The sequence below is a fragment of the Hylobates moloch genome, unplaced genomic scaffold (assembly GCF_009828535.3).
Source record: "Hylobates moloch isolate HMO894 unplaced genomic scaffold, HMol_V3 SCAFFOLD_2, whole genome shotgun sequence".
Taxonomy (NCBI): Eukaryota; Metazoa; Chordata; class Mammalia; order Primates; family Hylobatidae; genus Hylobates; species Hylobates moloch.
The window spans coordinates 130,162,941-130,180,840 of NW_026652277.1; the positions used below are offsets into that span (position 1 = coordinate 130,162,941).

The 17,900-nt window shown below is 44.4% G+C and overlaps 3 pseudogenes; all 3 read right to left on the reverse strand.

The window, feature by feature from the left end:
- Window positions 1–533: 533 nt before the first annotated feature.
- Window positions 534–1,401, reverse strand: LOC116475762 (small ribosomal subunit protein uS2B-like; annotated as a pseudogene).
- A 4,701-nt stretch (window positions 1,402–6,102) lies between these two features.
- On the reverse strand, window positions 6,103–7,391 carry LOC116475763 (keratin, type I cytoskeletal 18-like; annotated as a pseudogene).
- A 5,331-nt stretch (window positions 7,392–12,722) lies between these two features.
- LOC116475767 (protein fem-1 homolog A-like) lies at window positions 12,723–15,021 on the reverse strand (annotated as a pseudogene).
- Between the last annotated feature and the right edge of the window lie 2,879 nt (window positions 15,022–17,900).

Sequence of the window (17,900 nt, forward strand, 5' to 3'; positions counted from 1 at the left end):
TGCAATGATCATCTAGCCTTTGTTATAGCTAAAGTAAAATTAAACTAATTTTAATTAGTCTTTAATTATTTAAGATGACATTTCAAACAAAATTTTTATTATTTTTCTGTAAAAAAGTTCTTCCTCTTTAAAGTTTATTTTCCATAAATATTTATAATCACTCATTTGCTATGTGCATATTTTGGGATTTTTTTTTTTTTTTTTCACCCAGGCCAGAGTGCAGTGGCGCTATCTCGGCTCACTGCAAGCTCTGTCTCCTGGGTTCACGCCATTCTCCTGCCTCACCCTCCCGAGTAGGTGGGACTACAGGCACCCGCCACCGCACCCAGCTAATTTTTTGTATTTTTAGTAGAGACGGGGTTTCACCATGTTAGCCAGGATGGTCTCGATCTCCTGACCTCGTGATCCACCCGCCTTGGCCTCCCAAGTATTTTGGGATTTTTTGTGCTTCAGACTTTTCTTTTTTTAGAAACCGATGTTTATTTTCCATTAATCTTATTTCCATGTTGCTTAAGAGCCCGTGCAAGGGCAGCTTAAGACCATTCAGTGGTTGCTTCTACCCATTCAGTGGCCTGAGACTGGAAGCTGCAGACCAGTCTTCCGTGGCAGGCTGAGCACTCCAGTCTTCAGAAGGGAACTGCTGAATAGTCACAGAGGGCACCTGCGCACCTTCAGACCAGTCTGAACCTCAGGCTGAGTAGCAGTGAACTCAGGAGCTGAAGCAGTCCATTCACTCTGAAATTCCTTCTTGGTCACAGCCTTTTTGGCAGCAGCCTGCTCTTCTTTTTCAATCTCTTCAGGATCTCTGTAGAAGTAGAGATCAGGCATGACCTCCCACGAGTGTTCACAGGAAATGGTGCTACGCATGCGCAGAACTTTCTGAGCCGGCATCCAGCACTTCAAACCCACCGGTCGCTTGTCATTGCATGCGATGGCAATGTCCACATAGCACGAGCAGAATCTGTGTTACAGAGCAATGGTAGGTAGGTTAACAGAAGATACCTCCGTGAGAGGCTGGTGGTCAGCCCTGGGGTCAGTAACTACAAGAAGCCGTGGCTCCCAGAAAGCTGCCTGGATCTGGTTAGTGAAGTTTCCAGGAGTGAAGCGGCCAGCAATTGGAGTGGCTCCAGTGGCAGCAGCAAACTTCAGCATGGCCCTCTGGCCAGTATTCCTGGAGGATATAACACTGACATCTGCAGGGTTTTCAATGGCAGCAATGGCACGAGCTGCCAGCAGAAGCTTCTCCCAGGTCCTCTTCAGATTTATGATGTAGATGCCATCACTTTTCCTTTTACAGATGTACTGTTCCATCTGGAAGTCAAGATTGGTGCCACCTAAGTGGGTTCCTGCTGCAAGGACATCCTCCTCCTTCATTTGCAGGAGATCAAGGCCTCCGGACATTGTGAAAGTTTCCCTTTAAGTTACAACAGAAATCCAGAACAATGCCGTATGGACTCCTCTGTGGGTAGCGCGGAAAGGCTTCAGACTTTTTTAACCAGGCAATAAATGCATGGGGTCCAATATTTAAAATGCCACATAGTGAAACTGTTTCCTGACACTCCCCATTTATTCATTCTCCCTGAAAACGACTCCTGTTACCAATTGCTTGAGGATTCTTCCGAAGGTAATCTATATGTGTATATATATGTATGTATTTCACCTATATATAAATTTAGTACTACCTATACATTATTTTGCACCTCTTTTTCACTTGAGAATATTTAAGGAGATTGACTTCAAACAGTCTTTTTTCAGGACTCAGATAATACTTTTTGTACTACATTTATCAACTTAGTCAATTTTGTGCAAACAATTCTCAATCAGATTTATAAGCACAAATTTTCCCTTAAGTTTTTCCAGGAAGTCATTAACACCTGTCACTCCAAAATGCATGACATCGTAGCTGCCATCAAAGGACTTCTAGAAGATCTAATTACTATAAAATATCAGTAAAATCAGATTGACCTCAAATCCTGTATCTTTCAAAAAAGAAATAATTTTGTTTTTCAAGCATTGTTATTGGGTATAGTAAAAATGATTTTTTTCTTTTGTTTTTTTTTTTGTTTTGAGACAGAGTCTTTCTCACTCTGTTGCCCAGGCTGGAGTGCAGTGGCACGATCCTGGCTCACTGCAACCTCCACCTCTCAGGTTCAAGCAGTTCTCTTGCCTCAGCCTCCCCAGTAGCTAGGATTACAGGTGTGTGCCACCACACCCAGTTAATTTTCATATTTTTGTAGAGACAGGGTGTTGCTATGTTGGCCAGGCTGGTCTCAAACTCCTGACCTCAAGTGATCTGCCCTTGTAGGCCTCCCAAAGTGCTGGGATTACCGGCGTGAGCCACCGCGCCCTGTCTATAGGTTATACCTCTTTAACGTTACAAACTGATGAAGATTAAGTAAATAAACCTCAGCAATGACTACTACATATTTTTAAGCAGATCTACTTTTGCTTCTCATAATCACTGAGCATCCATTTGAGCTTTATTCTTCTTTTCTTCCTTTTTTTGATAATGCTGGCAGACATGATGAACCAATAGCATCTGACCTTCACAAACTAGGCAGAGTTTCAAAAATAAGGTGACTCGTTACATTTGTTTGGATTACTTTTTGAATCCCCATATTTTCTCACGTTGGCACAATTTTGCTTCAAGTGCATCATGGAATAGATGAGACAACAGGAAGCGATAGGCTTTCCCTATTCGGTGAGTCAGGCAGTAACCAAGAGATCAATGTGGATGAATTCAGGGCTTGTGAAGGCATCATTTCTCATCAAATGGAACTGTACTTTGCTGGACGGAAGTCTGAATATGTGTAATCTAATGCAGAGGTTCCAACTGATGTGACCCACAATGTTGTCACCACCACCTCCCTCCTTGTCCTCGCTAGTGACCTAAGGTGTGTCCACTGTGGAAAAATCTTTCTGTTACCAGAAACTGATCCCCATCCAGACTCTAAGAGAGGGTTCTTGGACCTTGTGCAAGAAATAATTCAGGGCAAGTCCACAGAGCAAACTGAAAGCAAATTTATTAAGAAAGTAAAGGAATAAAGAATGGGGGCTGGGCACGGTGGCTCACGCCCGTAATCCCAGCACTTTGGGAGGCCGAGGCAAGCGGGTCATGAGGTCAGGAGATTGAGACCATCCTGGCTACATGGTGAAACCCTGTCTCTACCAAAAATACAAAAAAATTAGCCGGGCGTGGTGGTGGGTACCTGTAGTCCCAGCTACTTAGGAGGCTGAGGCAGGAGAATGGCGTGAACCCAGGAGGTGGAGGTTGCAGTCAGCCGAGATCATGCCACTGCACTCTAGCCTGGGTGACAGAGCGAGACTCCGTCTCAAAAAAAAAAAAAAAGAATGGCTATTCCATAGGTAGAGCAGCCTTGAGAGCTGCTGGTTGGCCATTTTTATGATATTTTCTTGATTATGTGCTAAACAAGAGGTGGATTATTCATGAGTTTTCCAGGAAAGGGGTGGGCAATTCCCAGAACTGAGGGTTCCCCCCATTTTAGACCATATAGGATGACTCCCTACATTGCCATGGCATTTATAAACTGTCATGGTACTGGTGGAAGTGTCTTTTAGCATGCTAATGTATTATAATTAGCATCTAATGAGCATTGAGCATGACAAATGGTGACTTTCATCTCCATTTTCATTTTGGTGGGATTTCGCCAGCTTCTTTACAGCAAACTGCTTTACCAGCAAGGTCTTTGGGACCTGTATTTTTGGCTGACCTCCTATCTTATCCTGTGACTAAAAATGCCCAACCTCCTTGGAATGCAACCCCATAGGTCTCAGCCTCATTTTACCTAGCCCCTATGCAAGACAGAGTTGCTCTGGTTCCAATGCCTCTGAAATTTCATGTCTAATTGATGATCCCAAGATGTTCAACCGTGTGTTCTGTGTCCTGGACGCTCCCCCTTCACCTCTGGCTGCCAATGCTGAGAGGCAGAAGTAGGAGAGAATAGGCTCTGGGGATCTGCTGGGCATTCATTCACGGAAACTGGAAGGATGGCTGGTCCTCTAAGGACACCAGTTCTGGTCCACAGGCCAGAACTTCTGCTAGCCCTTACCTCCTGTGATGGTTACTTTCAGGTGTTAACTGACTGGATAGCTGGTTAAGCACCATTTCTGGGTGTGTCTGTGAAAGTATGTTTGTGTGCGAATCCGGGGACTGACGGGGGAAGATCCGCTCTCATTGTAGGTGGGCACCATCCAATCAGCAGGGTGCCTAGATAGGACAAAAAGGAAGAGGAAAGGTGTGTTTGTTTTTCCAAAAAGGATATTCTGGAACTGGGATGTCTCTTTTCTCCTGTCCTTGGACATCAGAACTCCAGGGGCTTAGGCCTTTGAACTTGGGAACTTGCGCCAGCAGACCCCTGGGCTCTCAGGCCTTCAGCCTCAGACTGAGAGTCACACCATGGACTTTCCTTCAGCCTTGGACAACTATGCTGCTGGCTCCCCTGGTTCTCCAGCTTGCAGAAAGCCTATCATGGGACTTCTCAGGCTCCGTAATTGCATGAGCCAATCAATTCCCTTAATAAATCCTCTCTCGTATCTACCTGTATATATATTAATATATCCTATTTGTTCTGTCTCTGGAGAACTCTTAACTAATTTACTTCCATTATGTGGGAATTTCTTAGATGCTGAATTGAGGAAAATGACATTTTTTTTAACGTTACTGTTGGTTACCTCCCTATATAGTCAGTTCTTTTGCATCTGTTTGTTTGGATCAGCAGGAGAAGGCAACAGTGAGACCCCACCGAATATCTTCTCTTCTCTCTAGAAAGTACTCTGAACATATAATGCTGTGAACATGGCAGGTCTTATCATGTTTTCAGGATGATGAGATATGTACTGCATATTAAATACTCATACCTGGATATTAAATACTCAGGTTTTTAAAAAGTCTTATAACCATTCTAACTGACCATGATCCCAGATGGAACCCCTGCCTGCAGTCATTGCTTTTGTCTCTGCCACCTGGCTGCCCCTCTAGACAGCTTCCTTTCCTTCCTGGGCTGCTCCCAGGCAACTCAAAAAACTCAACTTCCTCCCCCAAAACTCAAATTCTTACTTTTTACGTAGAGCGAATGAAGTCTGTCTCAGCTTTCTTGCGAGGGAAAAGCTGCTTCAGTCAGTTGTCTTTTTAAATAACACCCCTTCCCACTTTGTGTAACAGAATGTTTTAGAAGCTTATGCTTAAAAATTTTTTTTCAGCCACAAATTGAGGCAGACTACTTTGATGAAGGTATTCTGTATTGGCTGAAAGGGTGCTTCTGCAGAGGGCTGGTGCAGGGGGCTGTAATTGAGAGAGTGGGAGGAGTAACCAGGAAGGAAACTGTTGATGAGCATGACTGTATGGGGGAGTCAGCCCAGCTGGAAAAAGGCCAGGACTTGTGGAGAAAGGGCATGTGAGGCAGAGAGATGAGGGGGGAGTTTATTGGCTTCTATAGAGTTACTGAATGTTCTTTCTTCTTAGATATATAAGAAAAACTAAGTAATAAATCCTAAAAAGGCAAATGATGAAATTTACATTCTTTATTTTTCAAAAAGAACTTAGAAAACAAGGACAGGAAGGATATTTTTAAAATGTAATATAGACCATATTAAACCAATATCATGGTTGACAGTATATAAGAGAAAAAGACAAATAACTAAAATTGATATTAAAACATTTATTGAGCATTTACTGTGTATGAGGCATTGAATTTGTTGCCTAACATTAATTATTTCATTTAAACCTCATAAAAGTTATACAAGGTATATATTCTAATACCCCTATTTAAATAATTAGGAAACTGAGGCAAAGGGAGTTTAAATAAGTTGCCTAATTATTAAGTCTCCTCACTTCCTAAGTAGTCTATAACCTAGAAAAGATAAAAATAGACTGTGGATCTCAACAGTTCACTCAGAGAGCATAGTCTTCATCGTGGGGCAGATGTGGGCACTGCTGTGCTTAGCCATTTTCTCCTCCCCAGTCCTTGGTCAGCATCTCTAATTGACAATGACACTCTCTCTTTCTTTCTTTTTCTTTCTTTTTTTAACCTCTGAATTTTTATTGGCCTCCTGCTCCCTAAAGGGTCCCCTGCTTCCGCTGGCTTAATGTCTCAGAACTTTGGTGTCTTTGGTCTCAGACACAACTTTGCCATCCACTATCCAGCGGCTGTTGATCTTTTGGATGGTTTGCATGGAGGTGCTGCTGTCCAGGGCATTATGAAGATTGAAGTTCTTGCCATCTTCCAACAGGCTGTTGTAGGTGGCTATCTCAGGTTCCAGCCTGACCTTGATGTTCAGCAGGGCCTCATACTCCTGGGCCTAGTGCTGTCCCTCTGCCTGGGTCTGTGCCAGCTCTGACTCCAGGTGCATCAGGATCCCATTGAGCTGTTCCATCCGCAGGGCATAGCGGGCCTCCACCTCCCTCAGGCTGTTCTCCAAGCTGGCCTTCAGATTTCTCATGGAGTCCAGGTTGATCTCCAAGGACTGGACTGTATGTCTCAGCTCTGTGAGTGTCATCTCTGCAGCTCCAACGTCGGTGGACTGCGGGGTGACCACTGTGGTGCTCTCCTCAATCTGCTGAGACCAGTACTTGTCCAGCTCCTCTCAGTTCTTCCGAGACAGCTCGTCATATTGGGCCCGGATGTCTGCCATGATCTTGAAATGATCCTGAGATTTGGGGGCATCTACCTCCACAGTCAACCCAGAGCTGGCAATCTGGACTTGTAGGCCTTTTACTTCCTCTTCGTGGTTCTTCCTCATGAAGAGCAGCTCCTCCTTTAGAGCCTCGATCTCTGTCTCCAGCTGCAGCCAAGTGACATTGGTGTCATCAATGACTTTGCGGAGCCCATGGACGTTGCTCTCCACAGACTGGCACATGGTCAGCTCTGTCTCATACCTGACTCTGAAGTCATCAGCAGCTAGACAGGCATTGTCTGTCTGCAGAACGATGCGGGCATTGTCCACAGTATTTGCGAAGTTCTGAGCCCTTAGGTCCTGGATAGTCTTGAAGTAATGGCTCCAGTGTCTGACCTGGGGTCCCTTCTTCTCCAGGTGCTTCCGGATTTTGCTCTCCAGCTTCCAGTTCTCGGTCTCCAGGCTCCTCATTCTGTCCAGGTAGGACGCCAGGTGGTTGTTTAGGCTTTGCATGGTCTCCTTGTTCTGGATGCTTCCCACTCCTGCCAGACCCCCGGCCATCCCCGCAGCCAGGCCACCAGACCCCAAGCCGCCCCGGAAGCTGGTAGAGCAGGACACCGAGTTCCCGGAACCAGATCCCCCGGCGCCTGCATAGAAGCTGGCTGCGCTGCTGACTGGCCGGGCGTGTAGCTGGGCACCTGGACAGAGCCCAGGGAAAGGTAGTTGGTGGAGAAGGTGGAGCAAGTGGTGAAGCTCATGCTGTCCGGGGAAGAGAACGAGGGGACAGGACTCAGGCTTTGCCGACGACCGACATTCCCTCTTTCTAAGTCCAGATATAGAGCTCCAAGAACCCACCAGCATGTAATCAAATGGAGCACACAGGGAGCAAGTTATTTGCGGCTGGATACTAAAGCATCAGGGTGAAGGAAAGGCTGCTTGCTGCTGTCATTGCTATTTAACATTGCTCTCTAAATAGAGGCTAAATAAATTATAAGCAGCACTGCCGGATCCTGTTTGCATGGGCTCTAGACTGCTGACTGGGCCCCAACTCTGCATTCAGTGACATCATGTTGCAGCTTCACCTTGGTCGTTTTGGAGGTAATTATACTGGCAAACAGGCAAATGTTGCAATTACAGCCTTTTTTCTTTTTCTTGCTTCTCTTTTCTCTTAATTTTTGAGATTCAGTTGTTAGACATTTACTAGCATGACACTGATTTATAAGCTAGTAAAAAAGCTAACTATTGAAAAGGGGAGATCAAATGATCATTACTTAGAGAACATATGAGTTCATACACTGAAAACCTTAGAGGGGAAACAGTTCTCTCAGAGGTAACAACATTTCTGTACAATATTGTTACAGACTGCTGATTCATTCCTTCTAGACAGACAACATTCCTTCAGCATTGGGTGAGTTTGCAGGTTGCAAATCTTGGTGCAGACAGCATCTGTGATTTCCATCATGTGGAGAAGGCTGATATCAAGGGAGAAAAAAAAGTCAGCATTTTGTGAGAGGCTGTGGTGGTGGGAGACTAACTGACATTTCACATCCCAGGTTCTAAAAGGCCTGGGGCCCAACAGCGTCCTGGCTTCCTTTGTTCTTCGGCTGTGCCCTGAAACACTGTAGTGTCCCTTCCTCTAAACTCCACTTTTTGTTTAAGCCAGTCCAATAAGAGGTTTCTTTCATTCCAGTCAAAATCAGCTTAATTAACGAAGTCATCTATTTATTCTTACTGAATCTATAAAGGAAAAGCCTCTAACTTCCTCCCTTGCCCCGATACCCTCCTTGCAGAAAGATTAATGCTTTGCACAAGGATCAATAGGACTCTTCTTGTAACAACTTCAATACAAACTAGGTATTTTCTAAAGTTTTCTGCAATGATGTATTTAAATGTTATATAAAGTGACATTGATTTGTGGTGATAAATGTAATTAATGAAGTTGGGGGACAACACTCTGATGTTAAACCAAGGGATCTGATTTTAAAAATACTGATCTCTAAAAAGGCAGATATCTCATTAAAAACAGGCAAAAGATTTGAATAGACATTTCTCAAAAGAAGACATACAAGGCCAGGAATGGTGGTTTGTGCCTGTAATTCCAGCACTTTGGGAAGCTGAGGCAGAAGGACTGCTTAAGCCCAGGAGTTCAAGACCAGCCTGGGCAACATAAGAGAGACCATGTGTCTACCAAAAATTAAACAAAAAAATTAGTTGGGCGTGGTGATGAACACCTGTAGTCCCAGCTACTTGGGAGGCTGAGGCAGGAAGATTGGTTGAGCCTTGGAAGTCGAGGCTGCAGTGGGCCATGATGGTACCACGGTAATCCAGCCTGAGCAACAGAGCGAGACCCTCTATCAAAAAAAAAAAAAAAAAAAAAAAAAAAAAAAAGAGCCAACCCAAAAAAAAAAAAAAAAAAAAAAAAAAAAGACATACAAATGGCCAAGAGGTATATGAAAAAATACTCAGCATCACTAATCATCAGGAAAATGCAAATTAAAACTACAATGAGATATTGTCTCACCCCAGTTAGAATGCCTATGATTAAAAAGACAAAAAATAACATGCAAGCAATATGCAGAGAAAAGAGAACTCTTATACTCTTATACACTGTTGGTACAAGTGTAAATTAGTACAACCATTATGAAAAACAGTATGAAGATTTCTCAAAAATCTAAACATAGAACTACCATACGATCCAGCAACGTCATTACTAGGTATTTATCCAAAGAAATAGAAATCAGTATATCAAAGGGATAGCTGCACTTGCATGACTACTGTAGACCTACTCAAAATAGTAAAAATATAATATCAACCTAAATGTCCATCAATGAATGAATGGATAAAGAAAATATGAAAATGTGGTATATGTACACAATGAAATATTGTTAGACCATAAAAAGAATGATATAATGTGATCTGCAGCAACGTGGATGCAAATCAAGGTTGTTATGTTAAGGAAAATAAGCCAGACACAGAAAGACAAAGACTGCACATTCTTACTCATATGAGGGAGCTAAAAAACTTGATTTTATGGACATAGAGAATAGAGTAATAGATATGAAAGACTAGGAAGGGTAGGTGCAGGGAAGGGGGAAATGAAGAGAGGTTTGTTATGGTGTAAATATACATTTAGATAGAATGAGTTCTAATGTTTGATAGCAGACGAGGGTGACTATACTTGGTGGCCATATTAAATATATTTCAACATAATTAGAAGAGAGTACTTGAAATGATACCAATACATGCAATTGATAAACGCTCAAGTGATGGATACCCCAAATACCCTGGCTTGATCATTACACATTCTAAGTATGTAACAGACATATGTGCTCTATAAATCTGTGAAATATTATGTATTAATGAAAGAAAAAATGACTGATCTCCGTAGTGATGATAAATAACTGACTGTTAGTCATGTCTTCATCAGCACTGTGCTGAACATTTTGAGATTCCTTCTTTCTAGTCCTCATTTTCTTATTGGCAATGAAACCCTCCCCTTCTCATGGAGCCTCCCACCATTCCCCACTCAAGGTGCACATTGGTGACATTCAAAGAATTTCCACCTCGGTCTGCTTCTTGATACTGTATCTAAATATATCTGCAGGTGTGAACAAAGCCTTCTGGTTAAAGTTCATAGGCCCAGAAAACATGTTACCATCTCTTGGAATGATGAGAAAGAAGTACCAAAGAGACCGAACTTGTGACAATTTTGAGGACGGGAAGCTGGAAAACTGTATGTTTTATATGGATTTCAGAAATTTAGAAAAAGCATCTGGGCTCTTTTTAGCAAATAATAGAAAAAATCAATACTTATTCCTTTAGGAAGATTTTTATTATGTAAAGTTTTAAACATACACATAATAGAGCATATAAACAATGGAATGCATCTATAACCCAACCTCAATCATTATAAACATGTGGTTTCAAGGTTATTTTGAAGCCAATCCCAGCCACTGTATCATTTCTTTTTTCTCTCTTCAACTATCTTCTTTTTAATGACTTGAACACCAGCACTGAGACTCATGATTTAACTGCCTAATTTCTTTGCTTTGTGCTTTGGAAAGGACAGGGATGGCATTTCCCACCTTGGCTGAGTTAAGTTAAAACTTTGTCTTGTAAATAAATACATAATTTCCTACCACACACTGCAAATCCAAATGAGACCTAGTTTCCATCAAGGGGCCAGATGTTTCTGGGCACCCACTGTCACTGCTCCTTCTGAGGGCCGGGCTGTGGCTGCCACAGGAGAATGCAGCCAGAATGGCTCCCCTTCTGCAATTCACTGCTCTTCAGACAGGCGAGAATCTGCTCCTGCCTGCCAGGGCTTATGGGGTCTGGCTCTTGAGAAAAATCTTGCTGGGGCTGGTCCTCTAGTAGTACCAACACTTTACCCTGAATGACGGTGAGTTGAGACTTTGTACAAATGTTAGCTGGCAAGTTGGTTTTGACACTCACCATCTTAGCTGATTTATGGAGTTAATACTGTCCTAGGGCCTTTCTCAGGAAGACCTGGATTCCCGTCCTCAGAGAAGCTGAAAAAAGTGGCTTGGGCCAGTTATGGATATGCCCACAAGGAAAAGAGAGACTGTGGGAGGTTTGCAAGGCTGAGCAGCCTGTAGTTTTAACTCGGAAACTGGCAACCCAGGCCCAAACCAACTGTGCTTGTTCTTGTAAGGTGGAGAAGAACTAGGTGGCAAAGGCTTTGATGTCACTCCTTTGGTGCTTGACCTTATTTCCTGTTTGGAAAAACAGTTCTCTTTCTAATGAGAATAGAAAATTGGGAGGCCTGCTGTATTAGTCTGTTCTCACGCTGTTAATAAAGACATATCCAAGACTGACTGGGTAATTTATAAAGAAAAAGAGGTTTAGTTCCACATGGCTGGGGAGGCCTCGCAAGCATGGTGGAAGGCAAAGGAGGAGCAAAGACACATCTTTTATGGTGACAGACGAGAGAGCATGTGCAGGGGAACTGCCCTTTATAAAACCATCAGATCTCCTCAGACTTACTCACTTTCATAAGAACAGCATGGGAAAACTGTCCCTGTGATTCAGTTACCTCCCACCGGGTGCCTTCCATGACACGTGGGGATTATGGAAGCTACAATTCAAGATGAGATTTGGGTGGGGACACATCCAAACCATATCACCTGTAAAAGGCAGTAGAGTGGAGTTTTATAAAAATGTACAGTCATCCACATTTTAGGGACCAACACCATGGACTTTATCTTGCTCACCAAATTCTTCACATGATAGAGCTCATTCCCTATGGCCTTAGCATCTCAGGCACCACAGAACCTTCACTGCTTGAAATTCACTTATGAAGTCCGACAAATAACTTTCTTTAAACAAACAAAGAGGCATTTCTTCAACTTGAAGTATATAAAACAAACAAACAAAGATCCACCAACAAAACAAAAAAAGCAGTAAAATCTCAGAACTTTTGTGCAATGCTTCCAACCTGGCCACGTATTAAATAACCAGAACACCAAACCAACCAAAAGCTACGCAAGTGGCAGGCCACCCTGGGCAGAGCCCTGCCTGCCTGCTCATGGCTACCCCAGCTGGGGAGCAGGGCGTGATCATGCTGGAAGAAATGAGAGGTGGGCTTCCTCCTTGACTTTCAAACTCTAACCTTGGGGGCCCCTAGTCCTAACGCTGTATTCGGTAGCTGGAGCTATCCAGCCACATCAGGGGCAAGGGAAGGCAAACCAGTTCTCAACTTCTTCCTGTGTTTCTAGCAGGAAGGAAGGCAATGGCTTCAGTTCCTTCACCTCTAGGTAACAAGGCAAAGGCCTCCAAAACCCAGGAAGAAGAGCTGTGAAGTTTTTGCTTCTTTTCCCAACTCAGGATGAGCGAGTGGGCTCCTAGAGAAAGACAGTCCTCCTACCACAGAACCCTGAAGGCTTCTAGCACCAAAGGCTCACTAACTCTTCTTCCCCTCTGTTTGCAGGTAAAGGGGGCGGGAGGCAGAAGAGCCCTTCTCCTGATTTGTGCCTGAAGGAGGCAAGAACCGGCATCTGCTATATGCCCTCATGATTCCTCCCTCAGCAGGAGAGGGGAGAGGCGAGGGTGCAAACGCTCTGGGCAGGTCAGTGCAGTTGGATGAAAGCCTCCAGCTCTTCTGGGATGAAGCCCTTGTAGGGCATCTTGTTCTTGTCCAGGGCCCGGGCTGCAAGGCATTGCAGGGTCATGTAGTTGAAGGGCTGCGTGTTGCCCCTGGCCAGCAGATTTTCCTCCAGCAGCTCATAGGCCATCTTCCTAAAGGTGTTTGTGGCGTCTGTGTGGGCCCCTGCTTGGATCAGGGAGTTCATGATTGTCGGGCAGTTGTTCTGGGCTGCCATGTGTAGCCGGGTGTTGTTGTCAAAGTACCTGCTGTCTGGGTCGGCCCGCAGTTGAGCAGCACTTTGACTGCGTGCAGGGAGGTGAATCTGCCTCCATTTGTGGTCCACATTTATGGTGTCCTTGCCCACAGCCACGTGCAGAGGGGTAAAGCTGTTCTTGCCCCTGGGGGCACACTTGAGCAGATGGTAGATGGTCTGGTGCTTCAGGTGCTCCTGGCTAGGGGTGCACTCTACTTTCTCCAACAGATAGAGAAGGTAGAGGATGATGTCCAGCGCCCTGGTGAACTGGGCCGCGTCTTCAGGCTCCTTGGGCAGCGGCAGCTCCTTGGGTCCGGGAAACGTTCCATTTGCCAGACCCCTTTCGTGAGAACCTCTATGAGGTCTGCAAAGCCGATTTGTATGCCCAAGCTGCCTTTGGCTGCCCTGTCCTGCAGCACGTAAGGAAAGAGTTCCGGGAAGGAGAGGAAGCTGCTGGCGGTCATGGGGCTCAGAGGCTGGCTGACCTGCTGCATGGCCAGGTCCCAAGTGGATGCAGCGCTGGAAATTGCCGCAACCCGCCTACACTGCGCCCCAGTAACGGATGTAACAGGAAGTGTCGGGGTGAGAGGAGCAGAGGATTCGCCAACAGATCAACAGGGCCTGTATGCGCATCTCATCTAGGTGGCTTATCAGAGTTTCCAACTCCTTGGTGGTGTGGATCTCCCTGGAATAGCCATAGGCCAAGACCAGCTTCTGGGGTTCTGGTTTGGGCAGGTGACTCCATGGCTCATCTCCAGTGTTTAAGGATCCCAAGCAGATCTCGCTTCTTTTCCACATACGTGGCTCCCAGAAATTTCAAGGCTTCCAAGGCAGCTTCCGGGCTGGTGGGACAGCAGCTTTCATAAGATTCCCCGTTCAGTGGTTCCTCCGCGGAGGAGCTGCAGCATGGAGTCTCTGAGGCTGCGTGCACCCCCGGCTGGTGGAGAGCCTTCTTTTTTTTTTTTTTTTTTTTTTTGAGACGGAGTCTTGCTCTGTCTCCCGGACTGGAGTGCAGTGGCGCGATCTCGGCTCACTGCAAGCTCCGCCTCCCGGGTTCACGCCATTCTCCTGCCTCAGCTTCTCCGAGTAGCTGGGACTACAGGCGCCCGCCACCACGCCCGGCTAATTTTTTTGTATTTTTAGTAGAGACGGGGTTTCACCGTGGTCTCGATCTCCTGACCTCGTGATCCGCCCGCCTCGGCCTCCCAAAGTGCTGGGATTACAAGCGTGAGCCACCGCGCCCGGCCTAGAGCCTTCTTGGAGTAGCCCTGGCTGGGCCTCTCTCCCAGCGTCCTGCTCCTGGCTGGGCTGCTCCTGGATGAGGTACTCCACTATGCTAGTGTGGCCCGTCATGCTGGCACCAGCAGCGGGGTCCTGCGAAGGCCATCCCATGCGGGTCTGGCACCCCAGCAGCAGCTGCAGGCTCTCCAGGCTGCCAGACTCGGCTCAGTCTTGTAGGGCCGTGTTGCCATTAGCGCTGCGCCGGTTCACCTGGGCGCCCTGCTCCAGCAGGTAGCGGGCGATGTCTCGGTGGCCTTTGTAGCACGAGATCATGAGGCACATGTGGCCGTGCCAGTTGGCCACCTCCGGGTCGGTCTGGTTCTCGCCAGTGGCCATGGAAGCAGGCGGCGCTCAGGGGCGTGGAGCTGGTGCCCTGGTGCGGTTAGCCGAGGCCCTGTGGGGCAGCAGGCTCTGCACCACGTCCAGGTGGTAGGCGGCAGAGGCGGCCCACAGCGGCGGCGAGCCCTCTATGGTCTCACCACCCAAGTGTCCCTAGCCGCCAGCCTCCACCCTCGCGCCGCACCGGTTCACCGGGTATCCTACTGCGTCCAGGTGGCCGGAGCGTGCTGGAGGTGCAGTCCACTTTCTCCAACAAGTAGAGCAGGTGGATGAGCAGCGGCGTTCCCCTCACTGGCCACCTCGCCTGTCAGCTTGTCCAGCTCCTCCGGGCTCCGGCTGGTGAACACCTTCTAGAGCAGCTGCAGCTACCGTCGCGGGCGGAGTCGTACACCGCGGTGCGGAGGTCCATAGTCTGGGCGCCGCAGGACACGGAGCCAGCGGATTAGAGCCCGGATGGGCTGGCGGGCGGCAGCCTTCACCGTCTCCCCCGCCGCCACCTGAGGAGTTCCCGTATCATTTCGTCTATACATATTTACTGTATATATCTCTTAGAGAACCAAATCCTTTGAAAATAACCAAAATATCATTATCACATCTAAAAATATAGTTTTTAAATAATATCAAACATCCACTGTGCACATTTCCTAAATTGTCTTACACATTGTTTATCCAGTGTGTACGTTTGAAGTGAAATCCAAATAAGATACAAATATTGCTGTTGGCTGATGTATCTATACATTTTCCCGTTCACTTCTTTCCCTTGAGAGCCTTTGGCTGAAGAAACTGGGTTGAAGAGATCTCAGTGTCAGGATTTTGCTGAGTGTGTCAGTTATAAAGATTACTGATAAAAAGACTTCAATGTCCGGTGGATTTCAGTGGGTTCCTTCTCATCGAGCTTTGCTTTTGAGGATGTGAGGTGAGGAAGAAAGCCCCTTCACAGGGACCTTCTGTCTTTGGCCAGAACTGGCCTCCATTGTGGAAGGAGGGGAAAAAGTGATTTCAAATGCTTTTGAGTATTAATCCCAATGTCCAGTGACAAAATCTGTAACTTATCTGGGAAATACCTTTAAGTGCATCATACTTATATAAGTAAAGTACATAAAAGAAACATAAAAAATTGGAGGTAAATCATGTTTGCTGATGGGATAATTTAATATTTTAAATATTTAAGGCAGTTGAATTAAAATCCCAGTGAACTTTTTTTTTTGCATTTGCATCTTCACTAGCTGATCTCCAGATGAACATAGATGAATGAATGTGTGTAAATAGCTAAGCTAACTTAGAAAATGAGGAGTCGTAAGGGGGCAAAAAATTATCTGAGTTTAAGTTATTATTCAAAGCAATAGAAATGAAAAAAATACACATAAATACATTTAGTATTTGATCTTTGGAAAATGAATGAGTTACTTAATAAATAGTGTTGGGAGACTTGGACAGAATATGAAGTATGGAATAGGAGGAAAAATTGAGTTAGATAAGCAGGTAGATTTAAAAAATTAAATTTGAAAGCTAAAACTGTAAAGCTAATAGAAGAAAATTCAGAAATTTTTCTTTGTGATTGGGCATGTAGAAAGATTCTAAAATAACTCCATCAGATAGAGTGACCTTGGACCATAAATAAATAATAAATCCTTCAAGTATAAACTATAAAGAGAAAAATTAATATATTTCATTACATCAAAATGAACCGTTAACCTGGCTACCCTAACTTCTAGAGTCTGGAAAGGTGGCATTTTAGCTTTCTAGTCAGTACTTAATAAAGGACAATCAAAAACACCACAAACAAAATTTAGGAATGGGGTTTCATTTGGAGAAAATGAAAAACTTAGGATAAGTGATAGTTTGAGAGAAGATCTATAGTATATTTATCACCAACAAAGAATTAATATTTAGAATAATAAAATAAATTTTTGCAAATAAGCAAGAAAAAAACAACATAAAAAGTCAAGGATTATGATTAAGACATACCCTAATGGCTGACAAATGACATGCAAGAATGAGTTGTTTAACTTCATTTTAATCAGCAAAATATAACTTAAAAGTCTGAGATACTGCTTACTGAAGTGCAAAAAATTAGAACATTGCATATCAAATGATGGTGGGACTATGGAGAGATGGGAAACCTCGTGTGCTGCTGGGAGATATGGACTGGTATGGTCACCTTAGAAAGCTATAAAGCAGTACTTAGTGGAATTGATTCATTACTCTGTAGACCCTAAACACTATAGAAATTCTTACAAGCGTGCACCAGAGATATTTAAGAGGATGTTTATCGCAGCATTATTTGTGCTAGCAAAGAACCAGGGGATAATTAGGATAAATTTAGATTATACAGCAGTCACAAGAAAGGAACAAAGTAGATATTTAGCCACATGAATAGATCTCGAAAACATACTTTTTGTAGTCTAGCACTATTTACATAAATTACATGTACACAAATATTAATGTTCATATTTTAAAGACATTCACACATATAAAAATATATATATTGGAGGTTGAAGGTACAAATAAAATAAAAATATTGGAGGATGAAGGTACAAATATGAAATACTTTAGGTTGGGAGCCTGTGGAGGGGAAGAGAAATTGGATTGTATAAGATGGAGATAAAAATAAGATAAGAAACAAAGATAATGTGTCATGAATTGATGGCATGATTAATCCCATTAATCCCATTCTACGCATCTGACATGCCTACAATAAACGAACTTATAAATCCACCAGCTTCTCTTGAGAAATAGGAAGATTTGACCACCTAAGATCTGGGATGGTGGAAGCCAGGAGGTGAGACAGATGTGGAGCAAGGCTTTGCGGCTCCCCTCCCCGTTGTCTATCACCAGTCAATGGAAGACATGTTTATTGGTCTCTGGTTTCTGTAAGCATTTGTACTAAGGCCTCTGCTCTACAGAGGTGTGAAAACTTTGTTCCAGAGGGGGTTTCAGGAGTAGGTGACCTCATGGGCATGGACCAGTTTCATAAGCCTAATGGGGTGAATTTGTTTATCCTAAAAGCTGTTGCTATGCTGTTAAGTTGCCTGGGCTGAGAACCCCAAAGACAGAGTCATTCAGAAATTTTATAGACACTGAAGTCAATATTCACCCTAGGCAGGACTCCCCTTGAAGATCCAAGTAGATTAAGGGAAATAATTCTAAATGAAGTCCATAAGGAAACTTTTATAAGAGTGTAATATTTTCTTCCGTCATGAATAATTCAGTTAAGAGACCTATGAAGAGCACACCTCTTTTCCCCTTTGACCGTTCTACTATTGGAAATGATCGAACTTTCAGTCC